The 10,702-nt window shown below is 31.3% G+C and overlaps 1 non-coding gene across 1 annotated transcript; it reads right to left on the reverse strand.

The window, feature by feature from the left end:
- Nucleotides 1-7,890: 7,890 nt before the first annotated feature.
- Nucleotides 7,891-8,113, reverse strand: LOC113000613 (small nucleolar RNA U3). Its single transcript, XR_003265946.1, has one exon. It is a non-coding gene; the product is annotated as a small nucleolar RNA U3 (small nucleolar RNA).
- Nucleotides 8,114-10,702: the final 2,589 nt, after the last annotated feature.

The raw sequence follows: 10,702 nt of genomic DNA on the forward strand, positions 1-10,702 counted from the left end.
GATTATATATATAATGATTTTCAAAGTTTGAGGATCAAAATTGTCTATTTGAAAGTAGACTTAATCAAATTTTACTAAAAATGCAGGCAAAAAAAATACTTTACTCTAAATTTCTTTAACCTACTTTTAAATTAGAAAAATTGCAATTACTCTATGAAAGATTTTATACTAGTACCATTTTCTACACATACTTATATGTTTCTATTTTTTTAAAAAAAGTTTAAATATGATTTTAGTTCATGTAAATACAATATTTTTTATTTTATTTCTTAACTTTTTTATTGAATTGATCCCTATAAATTTTAATTTTTCTTAAAAAATTATCTTCTATTACCAGTGACCATATATCACCTAACAAGTATTTTAATATGTCATTTGCATGTCAAGTCAGACTATTTTTTAGAAAAAAGTTTAATAGGTACGATGTGTTATTCAAAATACATATAGGTATGATAAAATTTATAATGTGATAAGTAGAGATATAAACAAATGAAAAATATTGATTAGGTGTTTAAAATAAAAGATTATTTATGTATTATTATTCTTAAATGTGACATATCTAAATACATTTGATGTCATCTTTTTTTTAAGAAAAAAAAAAGGGATCAAAATAATAACCAAAAGTGGATGTGATCTCAATTAGATTGACACCAGCAATACAATGTCTATCAGCAGAACCCTAAGAAATTCATTAGACCAAATCCAAGAGCAATAGAAATCATGTTAAAAAATAAATCTATAAAGATCAAATTAAATAATTAAAATCAAAAGTTATTATACTTATAACTTATAAGAGACTAAATATATTTAACCCAATAAATAAATGTAAAATGGCCTCACATTTCTTAAGCACTTAACATGCAGAATAATAAAGTTCGAGTCTCGTGTTCAAGCAAAGGAGATCAAATATCAAGGCGGGCGTTTAGTACGGCAAGTCTTCACCAAATCCACTGTCCTTTAGACAATTGTCAAAAGTAGACTTCTGGCTCTATTGCTTCTGAGAAGCATCCTTTGTCTCCCAGCATATATTATTCTATCATGCATTGTTTAATGTTCAATGTTCAATCCAAATTTCAATATTGACGTTTACAATCAAAACTATGATCATTATTGTTTGTGTTCACTAACACTATATTATATATTTTCTTTTCCTAACACTTAATAAAAAATTTGTTAAAAACTTTTGATAAAATTCAGAAAATGCTGTTAAATTATAAATAGATGTTACTAATATATTTGTTTGTGATATTTTATCAAATGTTATATATATTTTATATTGTTAAAGTTTTTTGTGATATTTTTAAACTTTAACAAATAGACTATACATTTGATAAAATGTTACAAAAACATATTAATAATATTTATTCATTATTTGATTATATTTTTTTAATGTTACCAAAGATTTTTAAGAGCATTTTTATTAAGTGCTAGACAAATTTTTTTTATTAAAGATATATGTAATACCGATGTTTACTCAATTTACCAAGCTATTTTTTATGGTCTAATGAACTTGTCACTTCCTAATGTAGTTTCCTTCAAGTTTCATATAATGAATTTTAAACGTGAAAAATGATGCAGGGTCACACTAGTCACTAGTTAGAAGAATATCGACAAAACTAAGGTATAGTGAATTTGTCATTTTCTCTATAAAAAATTTCCCACTTGTGTTTTACCAAACCAATGGATAAGCTTTTTTCACCAACCCAATTACTATCGAGCCACCATCGTTTTTTAATTTTCTTTCCACAAGGAAACTTCCAATGAAAGATTGTATATAAAGAAAGCGTAGAAGCAACTGAATATAATTAATCATCACTATTCCTTTTCTCCGTAGCCCCCCAAAAAAATATTATGGAAAGTTAATCATAAAATTTAACTAAGCAAAACCGCAAATGGTATGTACCAACTTGTTTATTGTTGGTTTGACATAGCATATGATTAGTATACGTAACGGAAATTGCTGAAAATGACAGAGTCAAATTAAGGTGTTATAGACTTTAAGGAAAGAAAGATGATGATGATGAATGATAACAAGGGTAAATTTGTGTGTAGTTGCAATCACGCTACTCTTGCCTTAATTTTCCCTTTTCTTGGAAAACAAAACAAAGCAACTAAATGCTATGTATACCCACCAAATGTCGGCATGCTTTCTTGTGAGGAAAATCTACATTCTTGATTAAAACATTGTACTGCGTTAAGAAAGAGGTTACAACACGGTTTTTTTTTTATTATTAGATATAGTTTATGAGTTTCACTAGAATACATAAAGGAAGATGATTTACGAACAATGAAGTGGCACAAACAAAATGTTGTCCACTTTGATTTTGAGATGTCTTTTTGATATGCAAGTATATTATAAAAATATGACAAGTTATTACATAGAGTGTCAAATATTTAATATTAAAAGAATTAAGGAATTGATACTGAACCTTATTCTAATTTTAGTAATGAAATTTGAATAATAATAATAATAAAATAATATATGATCATTCTTTTTGATTGTTGCTCTTCCTTTTCGTGCCAACACAAATATACAATATATGTCTGGATAAATACATAAACAAATACACACATATATACACATATGCATATACGTGTGTGTATAAGATTCTGCAACAAATATTGTTTTCTTTCTGGATAAATTTACCTACATTGCTCTGATTTCTGAGTTAAAGGTCGATGAATGAAAGAAAAAATTAAAAACATCAAAAGAAGGGACTGTTCCGAATTCACAGACACATTTTCATCAGTTATCTCTAAGCATGCATGCAACATTGATGCAAGAGAAAAATGGATCATAAACAAGCATGCCTAGACTATTTCTGTGTGCATATGAAGAGAGAATTGCATAGGTAACTAACTACCAAGTAAAATTACACTGATAAATGACATCTGGGCCATGTTTGGAAGACAAAGCCAACATCACCAGAAGCAGCATTATCACAAGAGGCACCAACATAAAAATCATTGGTGGTGGAGGCAGAGGTGGCAGCATCAGTGGTAGAACCAAGAGTGCTATGGTCAGCACCACCATGAACATGGTTGATTTAAACCCAAAAAACCTTAGCATAAATACTAATGAGATGCATATGAATCTCTTGTTGTAGGGAATCAACCAAGTGCTCATCAATCCACCCGAATTCGACTAAGCAAAAGTGTTGATCCCCTCCTCCTTAGATGGTGTTTTGTTATTTTGAATTTGAAAAGCTAAAAAAGATGATATTTGGTCACGGACTCTCTTTTTTTATTTTCTTATAGGACTGTGTCACTGTCCTGATTCCACCAAAGAGGCGTATTTTTGTTGTTTTTGGTAAAATGAGGCAGCCATCTATTTTCTTTTCTTTTCTCAGACTTTCCTACTTTTCTTGCATTCTCCAATATGGCAGCCAAGCTCCCTTTGATGGCAAAACTATTATCATGTGGATTTTCTTTTGACTTACATTAGTTGGAACTGTGAATGTGCATCCTTTTAATTAATTTCTTTTGTCAATGGCAAGTGCATGCATCGATTATAATGGCAAAATATGTTGGTGAATAAATACAATTTAGCAGTTACCAAAATTGGGGTGTTATAACTTATTAGATTTGAGAGATACATTGCACCATTCAATAGACAGAAATCACCTACCCGTTCCATTTCACGTTCCTCTAGTAAAGAAAGTGATACGTGGTTAAAAAAAATTCCCTTGAGGTATCAAATTTGTAATAAAAAAAATAAGGGAAACACATGAAGGAGGCAAGTGATTTGGATCCCCATTCAATATAGTTATATTTATGGGTTATTTACTTTGTACATCTCAAAATTGAGTTCTTAATTACTTAACAAAGTGAGAATGACAAGAAAATTAGTGTTCCCATTTACATTTACTTTGTATATCGTTTGAGATGAGAATAAATGTAAAAAAAAATTATAAGTATCTCTCTCACCAATATTTCCAATGTCAATATGTTTTTCTGGAATTGGCCACAGGCCATATAGATTATATTCAGGACTAGCTTATAAATTATGTCATTTCTCTTGTTAATAATCAAGAAGTGAATTTAAAAAAGTGTTAAAACATTGGGTTCATATATATTTCATAAGATCTTTCTCTGTATTTAAAAAAAAATAAGATGGTTTTAATTCAAGGTAAGGAATTTTATTCTCGGAAATCATATTTCCAAGAATATCATGCTTGAGAATATTATTCTCATGAACATATTAGTCTGAAAATAGTAATTTCAGAAGAAAAAAATATTTAATTTAAAAATATAAGTAAAAAATAAATAAATGTGGACAAATAAAATTAGGATAGGTAGTTATTGTAAAAAAAAATAACTTTCATTCTCACCAGAATTCAATTTACTCATTCTTCTCCATAAAAATAAGAAGCAAGACTATGAATATTTTATATTCCTAAAAATTAATCATTTCTTGGAAAGTTTTTATAAAACTTGTATCAAACATGAAAATGTGTTATTTTTAGGCACACATTCATGAAAATCTTGCTTGATACCTTGCTCGAGGTGTATTTATTATTTATTAACTTGTAGGACATACATTATGATTATTTCATGTTAATTTAAAACTTATTTTTATAATTTTATATTAATTCATTATTCAAAATACTATTTAAAAAATGTGTATTTAATTATTAATAGTTCCACTTTGCCCTAGGGATGTTTGATTTAATAAACTGAAAATAGTACTTTAATAATTCGGTTTAAAAATATTTGGCGCGCGAGTGGAAGCTAGACATTGTTCCGATTGTACGAAAGGTGCGTATATAAGTAAATCAAGTACTATATATGCCTTACGCAACAGTGTTTTGCGTTCCGATCTCTGGTGACAACACAACTATGGCGGAATCATTCCTCCGTACATTGGCAAGTAGAAACATTTAAGATATCTCAGTCTTCAAAATAATAACAACTTAAAGAGACTTCTGGATTCTGTTTGCGACCTTCCAATGTTGGAAGTTTTGATACTTAGTGGATATACACCTAAAGGTTTAAGAAAATTGATCAGTTTTCAACATTTGGAGATAACCACAAAGCTGCCTGTTTTGCCGGAGGATCAGATTGCAAACTTGAGTTCTCTTCAGACTCTCAGGATCGAATTTTGCAACCATGTGGAATCATTGTTTGGAGGGATTAAACTCCCTACTCTTAAAGTACTGTGTATTGCCAATTGCAAGAGTCTGAAGTTTTTGCCACTTGATATTGAACATTTTCCTGTATTAGAGACTTTGTTAGTTGACAACTGCGATGCATTGGAATTTTCAAAGGAACATAAGCAAAGTTCCAACTTGAGGTTGAAGATTGTAAATTTCATTTCATTGCTAAAGTTGGTGACAATGCCTCATTGGCTTCAAGGGTCTGTGGACACATTGCATTACTTGTTAATTTCAAGCTGCAACAATCTTGTGGGGCTTCCTCAATGGCCATCAGCTATGAATAGTCTAAAAACGCTGTGTGTCACAAGTTGTCCTAATATGCTGTCTCTCCCTAATGACATCCATCACCTCATCACCCTTGAACGATTAGAAATTGATGGTTATCCTGAATTCTTCCAACACTTAACCACTGATGAACCAGAAGAAGTGGAGAAAGAGGTAGAAGAATTGGAGTAAGGTCAAAAGGAAGAGGTAAGCTTTAAAACTCATGATGTATGTTGTTGTTCTTGAGGACTTCTGTAATCTTCTAACAATCTTTTCATGAGTATGCCACTTCACTATAAATTGAACTTGGATTATTTGTTTGAATTGAACAGAGAATGGAGCAGGAAATTCAGATTCTGATAGCCCACCTCCAACCAGGTGAACATCCAATTTTTTTACTGGGTACTTTCCTGTGTGTTTAAATTAATTCTTTAGATTGAATGTGTTTGATTCGTTATTTGGTTTGTTGCCTGGGTTCTGATATTAAGTACTCAACAACATTGTTTTGGTACACATAAGTTTTTGAGAGAATGTTACAAAATGAGATTTTAATCAATTAGGGGAGGGATAGTATCTGAGTGAGGAGGAAAAAAGTTGTCTAAACAGTGAGAATATTGTTTCACTAAAGAAAAGTTCTATACTTATTTCATACCAATTGATAATTTCTAAGTGTTTCGATTATTTTAAAGAGATGTTGTGATTCGTGGTTTATACCAGCACACCCTAGTTTGTTAATTTGCCTAAGTGGGTAGTAGAGGAATTCAAGGGCTAAATGAAATGGATTTCCTTTCACAGCACACTAGTGTATATCTTATGATTTAACTAGAACATCATGAAAATTATATTTATATTATGATATAATTGCTTAACTGTATATTTTTCTATAATATATCCTGTCATGCTCATATTTCAATTTTCAAATATTTTATCGAAACTCATGCTCATATAGTATATGCACTCAGAAGCTGCATCAACTCAACAGCAAACTCTTCCCATTTCACGTATTAGTAAAATTTACAAAACTAAATAGGCTGCAATTTGGTAATAATTGTGGAGTGCCATTGTTACCTAAACATCTCAATTTTGATTTCAAACATTACACCGTTAAGTTGTTATAAGCTGAGCATCTGTAGAATGGTAAATTCTGAAGGATTATTGGAAGAGTAGAGTAATTCATGGTTGATGAATTATGATGTACTTTTTGTAAATACATGACCCACAATGATATGCTACGGTGTTGCATCCTAATATTTTCTTTTGAACTAAAAAAAATAAAAAATAAAAACTTGTCTTTTTCATTTAGGGGTATAAGATTTGGACTCTTACACTTGGTTTTTCCATTTGGAGAGGTTAACCCCGCTGTTAATTTAGTTTTCTAGAACATTGCTTTACACAGTTTTGATGTGTGCTTGTGAATAATTAACTGTATGGAGAGGTTCAGCGTGACCCTGTTGAGTATTGACCTTGTTATTTTTGGTTTTTGGCAGGGAGTGTGAAGTCCCTCATCAGCATACCTAGTAGTTCGTGAGGCCAGAAGTTTTAACTAAAGATCTTGTGTATATTATATGGGATTGAGGATGTGAATGATCTTATTGCTGATCTAGGCAATGCACTTAGAACTGGGTCTCCCTAATTCATTTATTTTTGAATTTTTTTTTCTAAAATATTCACCCTTAAGAAGTTGGATTTGCATTGTATCTTTGGAGCCTCGTAGGTTGAAATTTGAAGTGCCTTATTGTGTGCATGTAACAAAATCCATCTTTCCTATATTTTTGTTGTAGAGAATTGACAGAGCTTATTATTAATTTGCTATCTTTGGTTTTATGCATCTCTAAATTAGGATTGAAGAAAGTTCTATAGAAAATTTTAATTTACAATAAAAAAAACTTCGTACCCCATTGTCCAGAGGCTCTTCACTATGCGAAGGTATGGGGGAGGGATGTTGTACGAAGAAAAACAAGCAAGCAAAAAAACAGAAACTTATTTCAGATTTCTTAGTATCATTTTGAGTTTTTAAAATAAAATTTTATTTTTTGAGAAACTTGACAAAGGCATGCCGTGCCACCTGGCCTGTTGAACATTGTTAAATTCCATTTTAGCCTTTGAACGTGGCATCTCCCATGATTTCAAATGGTTATGATATGAATCCAAAGCCTTATTCTGCTGAACTCATGCCAAAGTACTTTCTCTTGAGCCATTTCATTGAACAACTGCAATGTGACCAGCATGGAGTAAGGATCTCATGTCCTTTGAACAAGGAAACTCAACAACTTAAGGGTAAGGGTTACACTTGTGTATTTCTCTACAAACCATGTTCACCACTAAACTCAAAAAAACAATTGTGTCATAACATTGCAAATTTGCAATAGCTCGCAGGCTAACAAACAGAACTTTTCCAGGTCTAATGAGGTATCCAATGCAATACCTTTCTCAATTTTTTTTTCAAAAAAAAATGATGAAAAAATGTTAAGCTCTGTCAGACAACCGTGCGACCATCCCAGACATAATGCCTGAGAACGATCATCTACAGCCCAAAGATGGGAACCTCCTCCTAAGAGAAGCCCTTCAGGCCATTAATCACGCTCTGATCACAGGGTCTTGATTCATCCACCAGCCGTAGGTTCCTGTCTCCTTAGAAATCAAGGACACAGAGGTACGAGCCTATAGAACAGATCCTGTTCAAGTAAGGTCGTGACCAAACTTCTCAGCGTTTAGGTATATAAAGCCTTTTGTTTTACTAAAACTGTCTAATGTGGGGCTAATGCGGTGCTTTATTGAATCTCTCCTATGTGGACTCGCAGAGTAACGTGTGTCATGGTTTCTAACACTTGGCCATTTCAGTTCATATAAAAATGTTTCCAATTCTTATTGCATGAAAAGGAACACCTCTAGTGCTTGGTGGTGGTAGGTACCAATTTCAAGCAAGGGGCAACTGAGTTTATAAAGAGGTAGCTAAGTAGTAATTAACTTTTTTTTTTCTTGAAACTTTGCCTTTTCTCTAATAGCCATGTGTGATTTGTGGCAATGATTTCTCCATTATTTTATCAATTTTTCTGCATTCTCTAAGGTTATACTTTATTCCTGAATAAAATTGTATGCATCGGGTAGATATCTAGATTTTCCCCAAATGGTATCCTATGGAAGCTTCTGATTCCTGACATTACATATAGCCATACAAATTACAACATTGCTCATTACACGGTCCTTCCTTCCTAGCACATCACATTCCAGGAATATATCCTTTTTAAAGCAAATTATCAATAGTCATTATGTGAAGGCATATGCCATGGAAACTTTGCAACACTGTAGCTAATTCATTCTGCCTCTACTGATCTAAAATTATGAAGAGAGGACATATGTGAGATCAAAAAGGTACATAAAACTGTATGTCACGGGCTTTATAAATGCTCCGAATTTATCCACAAGTTTTAAGAATAGATAGCACGATTCATCAACTCTTTCACTGAACTTCTTCATTTATCACAAGTGCAATCTATTCTAGTCATCGACTTTTTACTTTTTCAGAATACCATTCTTCTAAAGTTTGTTAGCCATGCTCACTTACTACGACAGAGAACAACTATCAATAAGGGTGCAGCCACAAAAAATTTTGTAATGTGCAGTTACATAGACTTTAGGGCAATTGCGTGAGGCAACATGGAGGGTGTGGATTAATGGATGTGTTCTAGATAATTATTAGTTTGAATTTTCAATATACAACTATCTTAAATACTTAAAAGAAAAAATGATTGTTTGATGTAGAAAATATGCGTGATCTGCACCAAGACAATCGCATGAGGCAATTTGACTTTCCATGCAGAAATTTTCTTATTAACAACACTATAATTTTGTATAGTTCTTCTCATGTGCTTTGTTCATCATGTGATAGAGAAGTTTCTAAGCACTGTGTATCATGCACGATTAAATCGACAGTTAATGTGTCAACCTGTCACTCTGTCACGTGTCATGTGGATCTAAAATCTGCCTATTTAAGTGCACATGGGTTAGTAGTTTGATTCATTGTAGGGTGACAAAATAGGTTGAGTTCCGAGTTTGATATGTTGCCCAATTATTCCCATACAAAATGAGTTTTAAGTTCGAAGTTATTTTGGTCTATAACTTAATTGGCCCAAAATATTTACTAGTCCCACATAAGTTGTCCATACTCTTTGGTAGGTGGAAAGACAAGCCGCTAGCAAGAAATCTGAAAAATAAAAAAGTAAAATCTTATGTTTTTTTAATAATTTTTATTTTCTATAAATATTATACATATAATTAAAATTAATATTATATCATTCCTCTTGTTAATAAACAAGAGCTGAATTTAAAAGAAAATTGAGTTCATGAATGATCATAATTTGATCCGCAACCCATAGATGGTTAGGTTGAGTTAGAAAAAAAAAACCACAATTAAATTAAGCATCACAGCCCGACTCAAAAGTGTGGGCCTCCCATGGGCCAGCCTAACCCAGCATTGCAATGTGTGTGTATGCTATAAATGTCTGCATTTTCAGTTTAGGTATGTTATTCCTTAATTATTATTTTTTCTATCTCGACTTTGAGTTTATCTGTGAACAGAAAGGATTTTTTCTCCTCTACTTCAAGCTTGGCTGTCATAGGTTAGAGATAAATGTATAAATTGAAAAGAAAAAAAAAGAAGGAAGAAGAAGAATGAATCCAAAAGAAATGGTATATTCTTATAGTCATTTACGTTTCATTTTCATGCTACTCACTAAATTTGTCAAAATCCAAATTGTCAATACTGTAAGAAAGGTTAATGGATACAAACATCACATAATTTTTGCAGATACAAATTTATAGCTGATATATTGTCTTAAGTATCTTTAAAAATGATATTAATAAAAGTCGACAAATTAGTTGATAGTGGGGTTTTTTAGCATGTTGACAGAGGGTTTAATTCATGTTTTTATGTGTATAGAAAAAAAAATGTTGGAATGAATGAAGGATATTTTTGGTCCACACGTAAAAGGATTAGAGGCTTGAGGCACACACGTATAATTTAAAAATATAAAAAAAAAAGAAACTAGAAATAAAATTAAGGGGTAACTTTGATGAGTTTTATATACAAGATTGTATATAAAACTTTATGTGGATTGAAAAAGTCAATTTTATATATAAATTAATTATTCAAACCCACATACAATTTATACATAAAAAAAACACATAAAAAAAACAAACTGTAAACTTAGTTTAAGATAGATTTTGTTATACGTATTTCTTGATTAAAAAGTTGGAATATTTTAACATATATTATCATTTTT

Source organism: Glycine max, chromosome 19 (genome assembly GCF_000004515.6).
Source record: "Glycine max cultivar Williams 82 chromosome 19, Glycine_max_v4.0, whole genome shotgun sequence".
Lineage (NCBI taxonomy): Eukaryota > Viridiplantae > Streptophyta > Magnoliopsida > Fabales > Fabaceae > Glycine > Glycine max.